The following is an 18192-nucleotide window of genomic DNA, read 5'->3' as shown; positions in this document are numbered from 1 at the left end:
AAATGCGACATGTGCGTTACATTTGATTTGAACATCGGAGTTATTTGCTGTTTATTTATTTTTTGTTCATTATTTTCAGCCATACACATTTATCTTTTGTTCATTATTTTCAGCCATAGACCAAGACCTAGGTGCGTTAAATTGATACAGAATGGGCCAATAAAAATTAATTCTTAACTACTTGTTATGGTACTGCAGTATCTGCCAGCGTCTTCAGAAGTGGATATCGCATACGACGTTCCTAGGGTGTTTATACGTGGATATTGCAGACGACTTCGAGCAAAATTTGAATGTGGCTTCGTAAAAGTTCCGTGATAGAACGATCTGAGTTGCTGGCGAATACAGTTAATCCTCACTAGATAGTATATATTATTATACATGAGGTGAAAAGGGTTACGCCGGGTGCGGTGGCCGAGCGGTTCTAGGCGCTTCAGTCATGAATCTCGCGGCTGCTTCAGTCGCCGTTTGGAATCCTACCTCGGGCATGGATGTGTGTGATTTCCTTAGGTTAGGTAGGTCTAAGTAGTTCTAGGTCCAGGGGACTGATGACCTAAGCAGTTTGATCGCATAGTTCTTATAGCCATTTTTTGACCTTTCGCGTAAATTTTCTTTACATAAATGGCCGAATCTTTAGATTCAGTTGACGTAGAAGCTCACTTTTTTACACCACTAAGGGACCGTATACCGCTGGAAGTGCGATAAATTTCCGCTTATTATGCCTACCTGTACTCGAGGTAAACAGGTTTTAAGGATTGGGTAGACAGATAGACGGTCAAGAAAGTGAGACTAGTAGGGTTCCATTTTTACCGATGTAGGTGACGAAATCCTAACAACGAAAATAGCTACGACAGTTACTGAAGATGAGGGCCGCATAAATAATTTCCCCTACTCTTTATTCGAAATGTTCTAGTTGCAGTCAATACATCAGCATACTAACCATAGCTTCGCTTTCGATCCAAATCACGTTTACAAGAACGCAAATAAAATCCATTACCCTATACGTGGTAATTCTGATCCCAGTATTAATGCCACCGCGTTTTAGAAGTGCAAACATTCCCATTGCTAGTTAGCTTAAGAAACACCTCGGCTAATGAACATTTTCTGGCTGTGGCGAGTCTAATGGAGAATTTGAAACACTGTAGAATACGTTTGGCAGCTATGTAGGCGTTTATTTCCTGGGATTGTGCAGAATTGTCCTACTAAATTTACTCGCTAATAACAGTGTTTTGTTATTTCAATAGGCATCCCGAATGATTGTCACATAAGCGGTGACATAAAGGTAGAAACTTCATGTTTTTGAGTCCAGAAAGCTCTATGCAACAGAAACTGCAGATCAGTTTGCCATTTTCATTGCGAAATTGCCGGCTTATTCACGTCTGGGATAATAATAGAGGGCTGTTTGCTTGGGTTGTCTGCAAGCGTAGTGAAATGTGTTTGCTACTGCGAGGGAAGTCTGGTTTGTTTTCGGTTCTAATCTCGATGGAGGCTGATAGACTATCAGTAAAGCAATTTTAAGAAATTCTTGCGCCCCTGATACGTTTTATTGCTACATTTATTCTGTATCGGCGCCTTGTGTATGCCAGTATGAAACTCTTGTAGAAATGGCTCTGAGCACTATGGGGCTCAACTGCTGAGGTCATTAGTCCCCTAGAACTTAGAACTAAAACCTAACTAACCTAAGGACATCACAAACATCCATGCCCGAGGCAGGATTCGAACCTGCGACCGTAGCGGTCTTGCGGTTCCAGACTGCAGCGCCTTTAACCGCACGGCCACTTCGGCCGGCTAAACTCTTGTAGAATTTCGTACTTGTTACTGCGTACTTTTTCCGCTTCTGTCAGTAATTGAATGGACTTTAGTGTGGCACTGAATGATTTTTAACTGAATCTTCACGAATTACTAAATTTGCACACTTTCATGGTAGGTCAGCATCGGTAATCCAAAATGACTGGTCTGAACGTTGGCACAGACCGTTTCGCGGCAGAATGCGCATAATAGTTTGCTAATTCGAAACGATCTGGGGTACTTTGTCTTACTAAAACAGTTATCTCGATAATCTGAAATTCATTTTTATTAGTACAGTTCATACTAATTAGTGTTCCTTCTTTCATTTCTATCTTATATTTTGGTGTTGTTTTTAACACACTGATCAGCGTTAATATAGTCTTACACATGATTGAAAACAGTCTGACAAAGTTCGGATAGTTTTTCAATTTCACGCCTGTGCGTAGTATGTTGGTAGCACTTCGTCGTCTTGCCTGTTACACTGTGTAACAGACTTTATAGCTGTGCGGGTCAGCATAACGAAAAGGCGAGGATTCTCGCTCGTTTTGTCCACGACTGTACATGTTGTTATGTCCGCTACTGTTGTAATCTGCGCAGGCGACTGTGAAGACGGTGATGCGCCAACTGTTGGGTGATGCAATAATCTTGGAAGCTCTGGCATTGCTGCTTCTTGGAAGATGTAAGACAATTTAACCCTAGAAACAGTTATCGCCATTCCATTAATTAAAATTCCATTGTCTTGTTTCCCCTTGTGACTACATGGTAGGGTCTTCACTCTGAAAGTTGTGTGTGCAAACCCTTGGGCACACTGTAGTTCAACTGTTGGAACTGGCGTACACTTTAATGACAGAACCACATTACACAGAAACCCTTTCAAACAATATTAATGTTAACTTTATTGATCACAGCCACGGGAGACAGCAAAGAATACAGGGCTTGTTCACTCATTTGGATCTTACTGTAATATAACATATGGATGCATGCAACGAATTATTGTTGTTATGTTAAAGGCGGTAGCGGAATTAGATATTTTCCATGCACAGCATTCCCATAAAACGTCGAGTCACTACTAGCTTATTTGAATGTACCATATTGTCGCTGGATTAGTATCCCTAACATCGAAAGATGCACTTGTTGCTGGGTGACATGGATCTGCATAATAAAGTCGCTTTCTGGAAGGAAGTGTAATGATAATAAGCGATATATATTTCGAGTTGACATATGAATCTTGGTATTACTCCACGAGTAAACAATGTGGACGTGCAGTGTCTCACATTGAGTATATCTCAGAATACACACAACTGTTGTATGGGTTTAAGAGGAGACGTTTCAAAACAGGCTAATATCAATATCTACAGCTGCAATGCGCTACTCTCCAACGTTGGTAGGGTTGCTGGATTACAGTGCAGAGTGTGAAGGCCAACCAAAGAATATCAGAACTACACACCAACGGGCATATATGTCCTAGCATTTTTCACGACATGCTCTACATCCAGGAATTTCGAAATTGTAGCTCTCCACACCACCATTCCATCCACAGAATTTAGCCCCTCTCAACTCACGTTTCACCTATGCATAGACTGTACAGACCTGGATGTTTTACCAACACCACACTGCAATGGATGAAATGGCGTCTTCTTAACCCAGCAGAAAATTATCCCCATGGAAAAATGGTGGTATTAACTGTCAGTTCTACGGTCTAACAGTAATACTACGATACCTTAATGGTGACCTGTTCCACTGAAGGATGTATTAAGACCACGACATAATTGTATTAAGAAATGACCTATCTAGAATTTATCTGTCTCCAAGTAGAATGTCAAGTTGTGGTGTCTCACTTTAACAAAAAACATTCTCTACCATTGGGTGTATATACAGTTCTCTGATGATATACAACCTTCCAGGTGTGATGGAGAATGGTAACTGTATCAGCTTGATGTAAGGAATGCTGATCCTGAAAAACAGCATCGAAAGTTAGAAGCTGGGTAGGCAATCCCAACAAGCACTTAAGTGTAGGGGATCGGATCATAACTCAACTAAACCAATGCTGATAGCGTACTGTGCACTGACATAAGCAGTCCTGGTTTACAATGTCTGTGCCGTAGTGGACTGCAGTCTGTGTCCACAAGTTTAAGTAATAACGTCGATCAGCCTTAAACAAATGGAGTTATACCCATTGTCGAGCTTGCAGACGTGATTTTCGTTTATGGGCAAGCAGATGGATGCAACAAAGAAACGAAAAGACTTATGCAGGACCAAATATCATGCACAAGACATCAGGCTCGCCCTTTCTTCCAACAATGCTACAACAATTAAGAGAAACAGGGCAGTTGGTACCACAGTATAGCGACCGAGGTGGATGATGAACTACACAGACTCCCTATGTAGAAGATGCAGTGCTTGCTGAAGTGTATTAGGCGTTTGCCATCAACACTTGATCCGTTGCATGTGAAAAGAGTGTCTCACAGAGTACTGTGAGGCGAGTATAACGGGAAATGCGGCTATAGCCCTACCATCCAGAGGAAGTGCGTAATTTGACTCCTGCTGACTGTTGACGTCGTGTTTCATTCATCCAATGTTTCTCGCAGCTGCTTACACTCGATCCTTGTTTCCCTGGGTATCTACTTTCTACCGATGAAGTCTGTTTCACCTGAGACGGAATGCTAAACAGACGCAAGAGCCACATGTGGGTCGATGTAGCATCCTGTGAAACTTCTGCAGGTAAATGGTATGTGCTATTACTGTGCCGTAATACGTGGAGTTGGCAGTTTCAGTCTCTTTCTACCATCAAGTTATGTGCACTGTTATTAGTCAGTCAGAAGGGGGAGTTAACTAACAGTACTGGGTAGTATTTAGCAGGAATTCTACACATCATGATCTGGGTCCAGAAGTTGGAGCCCTTAGTCTAAACGCTGCACGAGGCTCAATTTGTGTATGAGTACATTTATACACAAAATATGAAAAAGGATAGAAAATAAGGAAAATATGAAATATCGGAAAATCTGTGAGACACTGAAAAAATATACAAAACATGTAGATACCAAATAGAGATACAGGATGTGTGTGTTTACTAAAGGAGAGTGGTCATATGTTGATGTACTTCCAGAAAAATGGATGGTTTCAAAGATGTCACCCACATGCACATTAGCTTACTTGAAACTTCGTACACAGAAGATAAGTATGTGTTTTGGATAATCGATCCAGTTCACGCTGCATTACAGGTCCTATGTTAAATTTAGCGATAGGTGATGTATAATTACATATACACGCAAAGTATTTCGATTAAAATGAGATACCACACATCCAAATTTCATACAGAGACAGATAATATCTAGGTAGGTCAGTTACTAATATGTTTACATCATGTTAAAACTTCCTTCTAAAAAACTTGCCAACATTAGGAAATCTTGATTTTTATTGCTAATACGTGGAACTTACAAGCCATACCATTGACTGTCGACGTGGACAGCCTGCCAAAGTGCTAAAATGACCCCATTTTATTCTTCGCTGAGTGCTGTTTGGAAAACATTCGGGTACTTGTCATCTGTTAATAAGTGTTCAGAATAGCACGCTAGAGGCATGCTGTACATCACACTCCGCAATGCTAGTAGCCGCTTGGTGCTGTTTCGGGGTGTATTGGATGGGAAAATACTTAATTCTGTTAACACACAAATGTAAAATTGGTGAACAATAACTCCAGATGACAATGTAGGCTGTTAAAGCGAAACTCCACTCTAAAACTTCAGCTATTTTCAAAATAATTATAATGGCTATTTAACATCTTTGTAGCGTTTAGACTTAAATTCCAAAAAGAGTTGTTGCATTCGAATCACAAATACGTCTAAGCAATATTTGAAATAAGGACTGCATGAGGGGCCACGGCACACAGAAATCTGCCAAAGTAGTCAACACAGTACCTGTATATCAGAAACGTGCACCTGACGCTCTTCTGCAAAATAAAATGCACTCATGGCAAAATGTGAATTGAAGTTCATACTGTGTCATTTGGCCTAAATGTCCCGACGAAAAAAAAAAAACGAAAAACGGATAATTTGGTTTCTGTAGCTGGTCGAGGCTTAGTGACACAAGAAATTGAGCGTCCGTGACAGAGAGGAGCAAATGTTATTTTGTCAGGGATGGTGGGAGGGAAAGCGACACTTTGTGGGCGGTGGAAGTTCTTTCCCTGGCTCAGTGGTTGAGATGTGAATGAAACAGTGGTGGTTCCATTACCACTCCCTTCGTCCTCATCAGCCACCTGGCTACGTAGCACACGAACTTCATTCTGGTTAAATATGGGATGGCATCTTCTGTGTTGATCTATTGGCGTGGTACCGACATCTTCTTCTGTCGAGCAGCGTAGCAGCTAAGTGGGTACAGCGAACTACGACGTCCAGGAGACGTTTCTTCGTCTCTTCTTTCTCCCCTCAAAGGACTCAAATGTTCAAATGTGTGTGAAATCTTATGGGACTTCTAAGATCATCAGTCCCTAAGCTTATACACTACTTAATGTAAATTATCCTAAGGACAAACATACACACCCATGCCCGAGGGAGGACTCGAACCTCCGCCGGGACCAGCCGCACAGTCCATGACTGCAGCACCTGAGACCGCTCGGATAATCCCGCGTGGCACAAGCACTAGTGATGCACTGCCTTTCCATCGATAAAAGTGGGGGTTCCTGATTTATCTTTCCATCTCTCAGCGAGTGACTCTTCGGTCGTTGATCTATGCTTCTCACGTTGGGCAGAAACATGAACAACATCGACACACGTACCGGCTTTCGTAGTTTTACCTCTGTGCTGGCCTGGTCGTGCACTGCACTGCACTGTCGTCCTCCTCTGCATCGCCAGATACATCACGCACGTGAGTTCAGTATGATGACAGCTCCTCATTGCGAAATTCTCTCGTCGTTGTTCTCCCTGGAAGCATTTCCCATCTGCGCGGTCGTTGATCTATCGAACTGCTGACAACTGCTGTGCGAACTCCGCTGGTCTTCGGCCTCCTTGTTCGTGAATGCTGCCACTTCCGAAAATTGTGGCTTAACGTGTCAAAGTCTCTAAAATGTTCGCTTAACCGATAATAAGTCTTTACGTATTTTTCTGCCGGATCTCTGCTTTGAACAATAATAAATAACACATAATTATTATAGGCCTACATAATTTTTTTACACCCTACAGTTCTAGTAGAAGCTGTTTCTCAGTTCAGTATGGGTAGTTTGAAAAGTGAAGAAAACAGTGCTACCAGCACTCCCTTATCACCCGCCCTGAAGAAGATTTGCTTATCTAGGATTAACGATTGACAGAGCAGTTCACAGAATGCTGTGTGGAGAAGAAAAATGCAATAAAAGGGCAATCTTGGTCTTGAAATTAGTGGAAGGAGAAGCCTTACAGAAGCTGGAACGGAAAACATACGGCGCTGTTAATTTTAGTGAGCGGTTATCTCGTGCTAACATTTATTTAATTAAATTTTAAATCCATTGCCACTTAAGTTTGATTTTCTAATTTGGGTACCTATTTTTTTTATCCTGAATAACAACCAATCTTAATGAAAATTCTGCAGGAAGTAGTCCTGAGGTACTTGCATACTTCTGTGCATCAATATGCTTAAAAATGTAGTTCGCCTATTTCATTATCACATTGATGTACCAATAAGTAATTAAAATTTTAGCACGAAGCTTGAGAAAATAATGAAATTAAATTAATAATTTTTCTCATAAAATGAATACACAAAACTGTTCAGCTAGTTCTTGCGAACGTAGCTAAAAATATGGAAAATGAGAACTGCGATATTGGTATCAGTAGTTGGTTTTCTTCTAAAATACCATTACAAATCATATTAAAAATTCAAAACTCAAAAACCAAGAAACTTCTGGTCTTCAGAATTTTGGCATTGCTACATTCTTCAGTGATACACATTATTTTAAGACTAGATTGAAATCGCCGAAGCAGAAGAAAAGCTAAGTTATTGTGTGCACTCTTCCCTTCAAATCAACATCATCTCATATTTTCACTGCAGAATACCATTGTTAAGATCAGTTATGTCATCTGTTAACAGATGCTTCATGATGCAGTAATAGTACACAAGAGGCAGCTTGCTCAATTCACTAAGCTGTATTTTTGTGCACTGCATGGAAGAAAAGTATTTACATGTGGTCCTGAACATTGCCATTATACCGAAAATGTCATTTAAAATTTTCTTGATTAATGATGTGTATGTCACCTGATGTTGTCATACTGTAAAGAAAGGTTTATTATTACCAGAGTCTAATCACTGCTTCAAAGTTGCAGGCTTTACGTTTTATACCATTAATGCAATTTGTACCAAAGATGTGATGAAATGATGAAAACATTTGGAGATGATGGCAATAAACTGCTCAAAAATGTGTTATTTGACGACAAACCAATCTAACAAAAATGTCATGTAGTTGTGAAGCAGAGAACTACCTAAAATGCTAGGTGAGCAATAACCACAGGACTTGCTAATGTGGGACAAGGAGTTGATAAGTGGTCACGGACTGCCAAACCTAGAGAATGGGGCAGTGTGTCAACTTAAAAAAGTGTTCTTTTAATATTCTTAATCCAAATTGTGTTTTTGTGGCTAAATGTTCACATACAAAGACTGCCAAACCGATAATGGGCAGAATGTGTGTCATGGAGGGCTAGTGCTGAGACAAGCAGTGAAGTAAGTTAGGTTTTTTGACCAATGTGTTATGGACTGACCATTCTTACTGAAGTCAGTGGAAAGTTATAAAACATGTGAAGAATCTCATTCAAATAGTTAGATGCTTTGAGACTAAGTTTTCTGGAATAATTTAAAGTTTTGGACTGTCATGTTTCAAAATACACCATTGATAATTAAAGATAGGTTCAGAACTGGTTAGTGTGTTTATGTACAACAAACATTTTTGAACTGCTATAAAAGAAGAGTAGCCTTAAAGTCAATAATTTTGAAGAAGGTTCTCATAGCTGTTTTGTGTAAATATTTGTACATATTTGGATGCAAACTGGATTTTTTAACATTTCATTAATTGCTGAACCTTGTAAAATGTACTGTGATCATGAGTATGCTTGTGTGTCTGTAAATATTTGCTTTCTTTGAAAATATTGAAAGACAAATTTATGTTTTGTTATGTTACAATGTTCTGAGCTGTTCTATATGTGTATTATTTTTTTATTTTATTTGAAGGCTATAGCCATTCTACTGATACGGAGATTATTTTGTGTACTGTTTGTCTATTATTTGAACTGTATGTGTATGAAATGAACACGTTTAAAGGAATCTTGTTTAATGATGAATTATTTGTTTCATAAAATTATATAAATGTCTTATTTTGGAAGTGTTTTGGAAGAAGTGTATGTAATTTCTTTGTGTATGTACTTTATGTCTGTAATATTTGTAATTTTTTTCCCAGCTGAAGTTGGATGGTATAAATTTTTTTTGTAGCAAACACCACTTAGGTGTTGTGGATGTTTCCTTGAAGTATCCCTGACGGAAAACTTCAATGAAACATGGGGCATGTGTAACATCATAGCTTACATACTACATACTCTTGTGTATTCATTTAGCTTTCTGTTTTGTTCAACATCCCATCGTTGAACTTCTGTAATTAGTGTATGATTAATTCGATACTGAATTGAAGTGTAATCTCAAAAATACTATCAGTATGTGCTAATATTCTGTTTTATTTAATTTGTTTGGTTGTTTGGTTCACATAGGATATCTAGTTATTGTGTATGTTAAAGGTGTTGTGGTTCCCCTAGGGAATGGAACTGTGTAGCGTGCGCAAATTGTGGTTGACCTAGGTAGAAAAGGTGGAATTGAGAGTCAGTCGGGGATGAGCTACCAAACTACCAACTGCTCGTGTAAAAGTTGTGTATTGTGCTGGTTACGAGAAAGGCTTTTCCTGCACTTTCCAATGCCTCGGATGGATGATAAAGAACTGGAACTGTTCTGGAATTCGTATCTATCATCGCCACCAAGAAATGAAAGAGTCCAGCAATTCTACCTGCAAATCCACCTACCAACATCCAATCGCCACCACACTGCGCAATTACTGTGATGTAATACTATTGTAATGTGCAGTGAAGGATCAGCTCGTTGGGTGTTTAAGTGTGCACAAATATAAGTTAACTTGAACTCTTATAACTACTTTGAATTCTTATCCCTAGTCACAACCATTTAGGGTCCTTCCCATGCTAAAGCGATTACCGAGTGCCCTTATTGAAAGAACATTAAAGCACAGTGTTTTAGCAGACCTGAGTAATATAGTGAATAATGCTTGCTGAAAATAATTTTTCTATTAAAACTGCTTATTATACACTCCTGGAAATTGAAATAAGAACACCGTGAATTCATTGTCCCAGGAAGGGGAAACTTTATTGACACATTCCTGGGGTCAGATACATCACATGATCACACTGACAGAACCACAGGCACATAGACACAGGCAACAGAGCATGCACAATGTCGGCACTAGTACAGTGTATATCCACCTTTCGCAGCAACGCAGGCTGCTATTTTCCCATGGATACGATCGTAGAGATGCTGGATGTAGTCCTGTGGAACGGCTTGCCATGCCATTTCCACCTGGCGCCTCAGTTGGACCAGCGTTCGTGCTGGACGTGCAGACCGCGTGAGACGACGCTTCATCCAGTCCCAAACATGCTCAATGGGGGACAGATCCGGAGATCTTGCTGGCCAGGGTAGTTGACTTACACCTTCTAGAGCACGTTGGGTGGCACGGGATTCATGCGGACGTGCATTGTCCTGTTGGAACAGCAAGTTCCCTTGCCGGTCTAGGAATGGTAGAACGATGGGTTCGATGACGGTTTGGATGTACCGTGCACTATTCAGTGTCCCCTCGACGATCACCAGTGGTGTACGGCCAGTGTAGGAGATCGCTCCCCACACCATGATGCCGGGTGTTGGCCCTGTGTGCCTCGGTCTTATGCAGTCCTGATTGTGGCGCTCACCTGCACGGCGCCAAATACGCATACGACCATCATTGGCACCAGGGCAGAAGCGACTCTCATCGCTGAAGACGACACGTCTCCATTCGTCCCTCCATTCACGCCTGTCGCGACACCACTGGAGGCGGGCTGCACGATGTTGGGGCGTGAGCGGAAGACGGCCTAACGGTGTGCGGGACCGTAGCCCAGCTTCATGGAGACGGTTGCGAATGGTCCTCGCCGATACCCCAGGAGCAACAGTGTCCCTAATTTGCTGGGAAGTGGCGGTGCGGTCCCCTACGGCACTGCGTAGGATCCTACGGTCTTGGCGTGCATCCGTGCGTCGCTGCGGTCCGGTCCCAGGTCGACGGGCACGTGCACCTTCCGCCGACCACTGGCGACAACATCGATGTACTGTGGAGACCTCACGCCCCACGTGTTGAGCAATTCGGCGGTACGTCCACCCGGCCTCCCGCATGCCCACTATACGCCCTCGCTCAAAGTCCGTCAACTGCACATACGGTTCACGTCCACGCTGTCGCGGCATGCTACCAGCGTTAAAGACTGTGATGGAGCTCCGTATGCCACGGCAAACTGGCTGACACTGACGGCGGCGGTGCACAAATGCTGCGCAGCTAGCGCCATTCGACGGCCAACACCGCGGTTCCTAGTGTGTCCGCTGTGCCGTGCGTGTGATCATTGCTTGTACAGCCCTCTCGCAGTGTCCGGAGCAAGTATGGTGGGTCTGACACACCGGTGTCAATGTGTTCTTTTTTCCATTTCCAGGAGTGTAATTGTGTTACCAACTTCTAAAGTGAAAGTTCTCAAAACTGAGTCTTACAAATTTTTGCTTAGTAAGTGATCACAGTGCAGTGTGTTGAAAATTAACCAAAGGTGAGCTACTGTCTTATAACCACATCAAGTTGTGTTCTACTGCAGTAAGAGTTGAGAACGAATACTGTTGAAGGTTACATATTCATACTTGTTAAGGGCTTGTTTCTTTAGTGTATTGAAAGTGTGTTTAGTATGCTCTGTTACAGTGGTCAATATTAAGGCCCTCCATTGAAAGTAGTTCAAATGTACAAAGTTACTTAATTATAGAAAAATTTAATTACTCTTGCTATTCCAGTCAAATTCTGTTCAATATTGCGCTCCTCTTGTGTAACAGGACCAACAGTTTGTCTATTGTGCTCATGCTAGATAACGATTAATAGAAAAACCACTATTTATGAAAACAATAATTTATTTATTCAAAAGACAGTGAGAAGTAACCTGTTAGTGAATTCCATTTAATTTTCATTCTAAATAGAAAAGTATTTAGCTGCGAGAGACTTAACTGTCAGCTAGGAAAATCTTTGAAAAGTAATATTGAACCTATGTCCAATTTATGATTCTACAGTGAATGTTGTAAGTAGGCTGTTTAGGTTTTCTTATTGGCCCACATACTTCGAACATTTACCAGTACTGCTAATGAGATTTTAATGCAACATTTTGGTTTACTTGAAAATACATTCTGGATTTAAAGTACTTTCTGTGAGATACCAGATGACACAGTGGTTAGTTTATGTGACAGCTACACGATTTTATCACGACACTACTAATGAGTGACAATTTACAATGTTGCTTTTGCGGTGTATCTGTTTTATATCTGCACAGTTTTTCTGTATTATTCTGGAAAGTAAAACATGTTGTTGTAGTAACTTTTGTGGTATAGCTACAATGACACAGCCTTTTTCGTAGCACAACAATACATTACATTATAATACTTTCTTGATCACGGTAAGGTACGTAATAACTACGGTATATATAAGTAAAGCATTTCACTTTCGTTTATGATGAGGTAAGTACATTGACTTCAGCAGAACTTTGCTTACAGAGGACGATAACTACAACAGTTCCACAGAATTATCTTACAGCAAGACGCACATTTAGCGCTACAGGACACGCATTTGAGTGATTAATTTTGAACTTAAACCATTTATTTTTCTAGATTTTTGAATTAAAAAGAAAGTTTTCCGTGATACATTTCATTCCATTGCTATAATCTGTAACACCTGAGGGTATAATTACATTAATCCTCAGGGGGGTACACGCCTACTTTGTGTACCACGTGTTTGGCAAGCACAAGGAGCCCTAGCTAATATGGTATTTGCTTATACATCTTTACACATCGGTACCATATTTCTCTAACACACATATTACACAGCTGTCTGATCATTTAACTGAGAAACAAACATTTTTTTACTACATCAGTGACATGTTTACGCAATTACACAGTTGGATAATTTCACACTTATGAAATTGTATTTGGTCTGTACTTTGTGAACTGTTCATTTTTTTTTTTTGGAACTATTGTGATCCTATGAGAGCTTTGAATGTCGCATTTGGTATGGGATCATGATTTTTAAAGTACGTTTGAGGTAGATGGCAATATTGAAATGAGCAGAGAATTTTTTTTAGGTTTTGACATTATTGCAGAAAGCTACGACATTGTTGAGATTTGACTGAGGTGTTATGATGTTATTTTTACAACGACGATGTTTATTATGCTGCCGAGTTATGTTTATGATCAATAAGCTGATGCTATATGAGGAATTTGATTATGCTACGTATTTGTTATGATGAAATATTGAAGAAGTGTCGACGAATATGTATATGTGTAATAAGGTAAGGAATAATGAGTAGTGGTTAGGGACTCTGATTTGTGGAAAAGGATGTTGGAAACCAAGAATCGTACTTTAAGAGTTATGAAATGTGTGTATATGCATGAATGTATCACAATGCCAGCGAAAATTTTTTGGACACTGTTATATTTACAGGATATTGTTTCTACACATTTGTAACGCAAATTCTCGACCTGTGAAATTTTTATATGAGACTGTCACTGCTGCCGTAAATATTTCGGTAAGAAAGTTAAGTGACCTTCACGTAATGCGTCGTAGACGCCCAGCTGTACCACCTGCCTGGAAAAAAGCCATTAGTGTGTGCCTTTCAGAGGCACAGGTGGAGAAAAAAAGAGGCCATTATCCTCCCTATTGACATTTCTTTGTAGAAAGCATCTTAAATACGACACGCTCATTACTTGGAAACATGATTACTTGTACTTTGTGCTACTTACTGAAATACTTATGAATTGACGGGAAATATTCGTACATCTGCACACCTGATTATGAAAAGTGTCTTTCTACGAGAATTGAGAGAATTTCTACTGACTTATGAAATGCCACATAGCTGTTGAATGATGTTTTTATGCTTTGGTTTGCCTAATTGCTTATTTCATTTGATATCTGTTTTCCAGCTGTGTTGCAGCATTGGTTTTATAAAATAAACTTAAATGCATTCGCTAATGTGAACACTTTCTGTCAACAGATCTATTAAATAATTATTTTATGATCCACATTCTTCGAAAAAGGAGCTCTTGGAATGGAAAGAACAATAAGAAGGGATTAATAACAATAACTGCATACATAATTTTCTTTTCAACTACTTGGTAATTTTTTTGGTACAGTAAGTTATCGTGATGCATCACTCTAGTGTTAAGATGTGACATAGGTATTAAACATGGCAATCTTTACTGTAATATTTTTCTGCTTGAGCTTTGTCATATTTAGATATAAGTTACTGCATTTGCTGCTGCTGTTTGCCAGGAATAGTGCTACTAAATTTTACTTTGTATTACCCTGTTAAACCAGTTTTATTACTGATTTATTTTTCTTGTTGCTGCACATTGGCTCATATTAGTTGTAATGTTGCATTGCTTGGTAATTTAGATTTACTATAGCTTGATTTGCCAGTTTGCATTTTTTTTCCATTGCTGTTTGTATTAATTGTTTTGTGCTGCTGCACTGCCTCATCTCTTATTTTAGCATCTGAGCTCAGCAGATTTAAGTTAGCTTAAGAGGGGGTAGACTATATAAGATAATGAGTTGCGATGAATTGGAAGAAATGCATTGAGAAGTTATACGAAAAAAGTACAGAAAGCAGGTATAGGTAGGATTTTCTTGGAAATAAATGATGAGGTAAGATAATGGAAAATAAATAATGAGGTAAAAAATATGTGAACATATAAATACAGAAAGCATGCTTGGATAGGACTTTTTTGGTGGAAACAAATGTTGAAATAAGACGAAAGATCTATGGAATGAAGTTTTGGGTTGGACTGCAGTACCAAATGTTACACTGAAAACAAACCCTGTCCTTTTCCCCTGTGTTATTCTGCTGTGTGTTTATGTACACTATGTGAATTTGTGTTTTTCCTGTCTTAATGTGTTTAGCTAATAAGATTTATGTTGTAGAATTTTTCAAATACTATGTTATTTTCTTCGTAAAGAAGTTTAGACATTATTTATTCTGTTTTGTTTTAATGCTCATGTTGATGTTTCGAAAGTTATTCTGATCTTCTATGTATGTACTTATGATATAATTCTTGTAACACTGAAGTACATGTTTATTTCTATTCTTTTGTAAAGCCTGTTTTACTACTAATGTTATCTGTATTGTTGTGTTCTTTAATGATGTATTTTGTGCCTTTGTTATTGTAGTCTTATGTTATAATATTGTAAGTGACACCAGTTCATCAAAGTAAGTAACTTTTAAGCATTCATTTCACTGCACACATTTCTGTTGGTCATAGTAATGCACAATATATGAGAAGTTGGGACTGTTAGTGTTTGCACGTGTGTTGATAATTCAGCAAAGGACTGGATAACAGCATTGCTGGTTCTAAGGACAATTCCAAAAACTTTGTACGTGCACAAGTGATGGTTTATGGACTTGCTATATTGTCCGCAAGACTCTTCGATGGTGATTGTGCACCTGCACAGTCGCAACGGATGGCTGCTAGCCATCTCTACAAGGACTACAGTGGGTCTACACCTTTGATGACTCACCAATACCATTATTTCTACAAGGACTGCAGTGGGTCTGCTCTGTGATGACCTACCTACCAATATTCTTCAAAACTTCGACTGACTCTGCTGTGGGTTTGCTCTGTTGTGGCCCATTACCTGTCTGCATGTCAAGAGTCAGCACTGTCTTTCCGTTGGAAGGACACCACCACTTCTTCAAGACTGCATGGAAATCCACTACTTCTGTGTGTATTTTCGTTTTACTGCTCAGTCTTTGAGAAAAACACTGCAATTTTACAGTGATGAACAATCTGGACTGTCTTTATGGAGTGTGAGAAAATTTTAGCTTTTGACCAACATTGTATCAATAAGTGTGTGCATTTGATTTCTTTGTTATTGTAATTATGAAAAATTTTTTCAAATCTGTATTGGCCAGTGCCCAAAACAATTTGTAAAATTTTTTGTGGGGAGCATGGGGGCTATGTAAGTAGGCTGTTTAGGTTTTCTTACTGGTAACGCCACGTAGCGCTCTGTATGAAAAATCACTGGCTGTGCTTTGTGCAGTCTGTGGCTAGTTTGCAATGTTGTCTGCCATTGTAGTGTTGGGCAGATGGATGTGAACAGCACGTAGCGTTGCGCAGTTGGAGGTGAGCCACCAGCAGTGGTGGATGTGGGGAGAGAAATGGCGGAGTTTTGAAATTTGTAAGACTGGATGTCATGAAGTACTATATATATTATGACTTTTGATGACTATTAAGGTAAATACATTGTTTGTTCTCTATTAAAATCTTTCATTTGCTAACCATGCCTATCAGTAGTTAGTGCCTTCCGTAGTTTGAATCTTTTATTTAGCTGGCAGTGGTGGCGCTCGCTGTATTGCAGTAGCTTGAGTAACGAAGATTTTTGTGAGGTAAGTGATTTGTGAGAGGTATAGGTTAATGTTAGTCAGGGCCATTCTTTTGTAGGGATTTCTGAAAGTCAGATTGCATTGCGCTAAAAAAATATTGTGTGTCAGTTTAAGCACAGTCTATCATAAATTGTTCTAAGGGGACGTTTCAATATTAATAGTAATGTTATAAAGACCATTCAGTTTGAATAAGCCCTGAAAGTAATAGTGTGTAGTGTTATAAGGTTATATTTATGCAAATGGTTTGTTCTGATCTGGTAGCTCCAACCTTAACGTGAACATACTGTATTCAGGTGCCAGAGTTCATTGCACTCGCGTGTGGCAAAGTATAGGTTGTGTTTGTCCGTTAAAGTTACTCATACTTATTTTCTTGAACAAGGATGTCAATCATTATCTTGCCTAATTAGGCTGGCGACCGTTTTCCTTATTCTTTGAACAGAAGTAGATAGGTAAAACATTGTTTGTTACTGTTTAAATATTTACGTAATTCTGACTTTCACTTCCGATAAGCCACCTCCGTTAGGTACAACACAGTCAACATAACAAAATTCCTCTCAGAGGGTAACACTACTCTGTTGCTTTATACCATAATTACTTTAACAAGATAGTTTTCATTTCACGACCTGCCTCCAACTTTAAGGTTGTAGTATAGCAGTAGCAGACGATAGTGTTATACTACATCCACAATTATTTGTTGGATGTGTTCCGATTTCTTTCTTCCCCTACAGTTTATGCCCACTACAACTCCCTCTAGTACCATGGAAGTAATTCCCTGATGTCTTATCAAATGTCCTGTCATCCTGTCCCTTCTCCTTGTTTTACACATATTCCTTTCGTCTCCGTTTGTGCGCAGAACCTCCTCATTCATTACCTTATCAGTCCACCTAATTATCAACATTCACCTGCAGCATCACATCTCAAATTCTTCGATTCTCTTCTGTCCCGGTCTTCCCACAGTCCACGTTTCACTACCTTACAATGTTGGGCTTCACACGTACATTCTCAGAAACTTCGTCCTCAATTTAAGGCCTATGTTTGATACTAGTAGACATCTTTTGACCAGGAATGCCCTATTTGTCAGTGCTAGTCTGCTTTTGATGTCCTCCTTGCTCCGTCCGTCATTGGTTATTTTGCTGCCTTGGTAGCAGAACTTCTTAACTGCATCTACTTCGTGACCATCAATCCTGGTGTTCAGTTTCTCTCTGTTTTCGTTTCTGCTACTTCTCATTACTTTCGTCTTTCTTTGATTTACTCTCAGTCCCTATTCTGTACTCAATAGGTTGTGCATTCCATTCAGCACATCATGTAATTAGTCTTCGCTTTCACTCAGGATAGCAATGTCATCAGCGAATCGTATCATTGATATCCTTTCACCACGAATTTTAATTCCGCTCCTAAACCTACCTTTATTTACGTCAATCTTTCTTCAATGAACAGATTGAACAGTAGGGAGGAAAGACTACATGCCTGTCTTACACCCTTCCTAATCCTAGTTATACTTTCTTGGTCGTCCACTCCTATTTTTCCCTCTTGGCTTTTGTACATATTGTATGTTACACGTCTCTCCCTATAGCTTATCCATATTTTTCTCAAAATTTCGAACATCTTGCAGCACTGTCGAACGCATTTTCCAGGCCGACGAATCCCATGAACGTGTTTCCATTATTGCCTTTACTTTTCCTAAAGCCAAACTGATCGTGATATA

Source organism: Schistocerca nitens, chromosome 8 (genome assembly GCF_023898315.1).
Source record: "Schistocerca nitens isolate TAMUIC-IGC-003100 chromosome 8, iqSchNite1.1, whole genome shotgun sequence".
In the NCBI taxonomy this organism is placed as follows: Eukaryota; Metazoa; Arthropoda; class Insecta; order Orthoptera; family Acrididae; genus Schistocerca; species Schistocerca nitens.
This window is presented reverse-complemented; position numbering follows the sequence as displayed.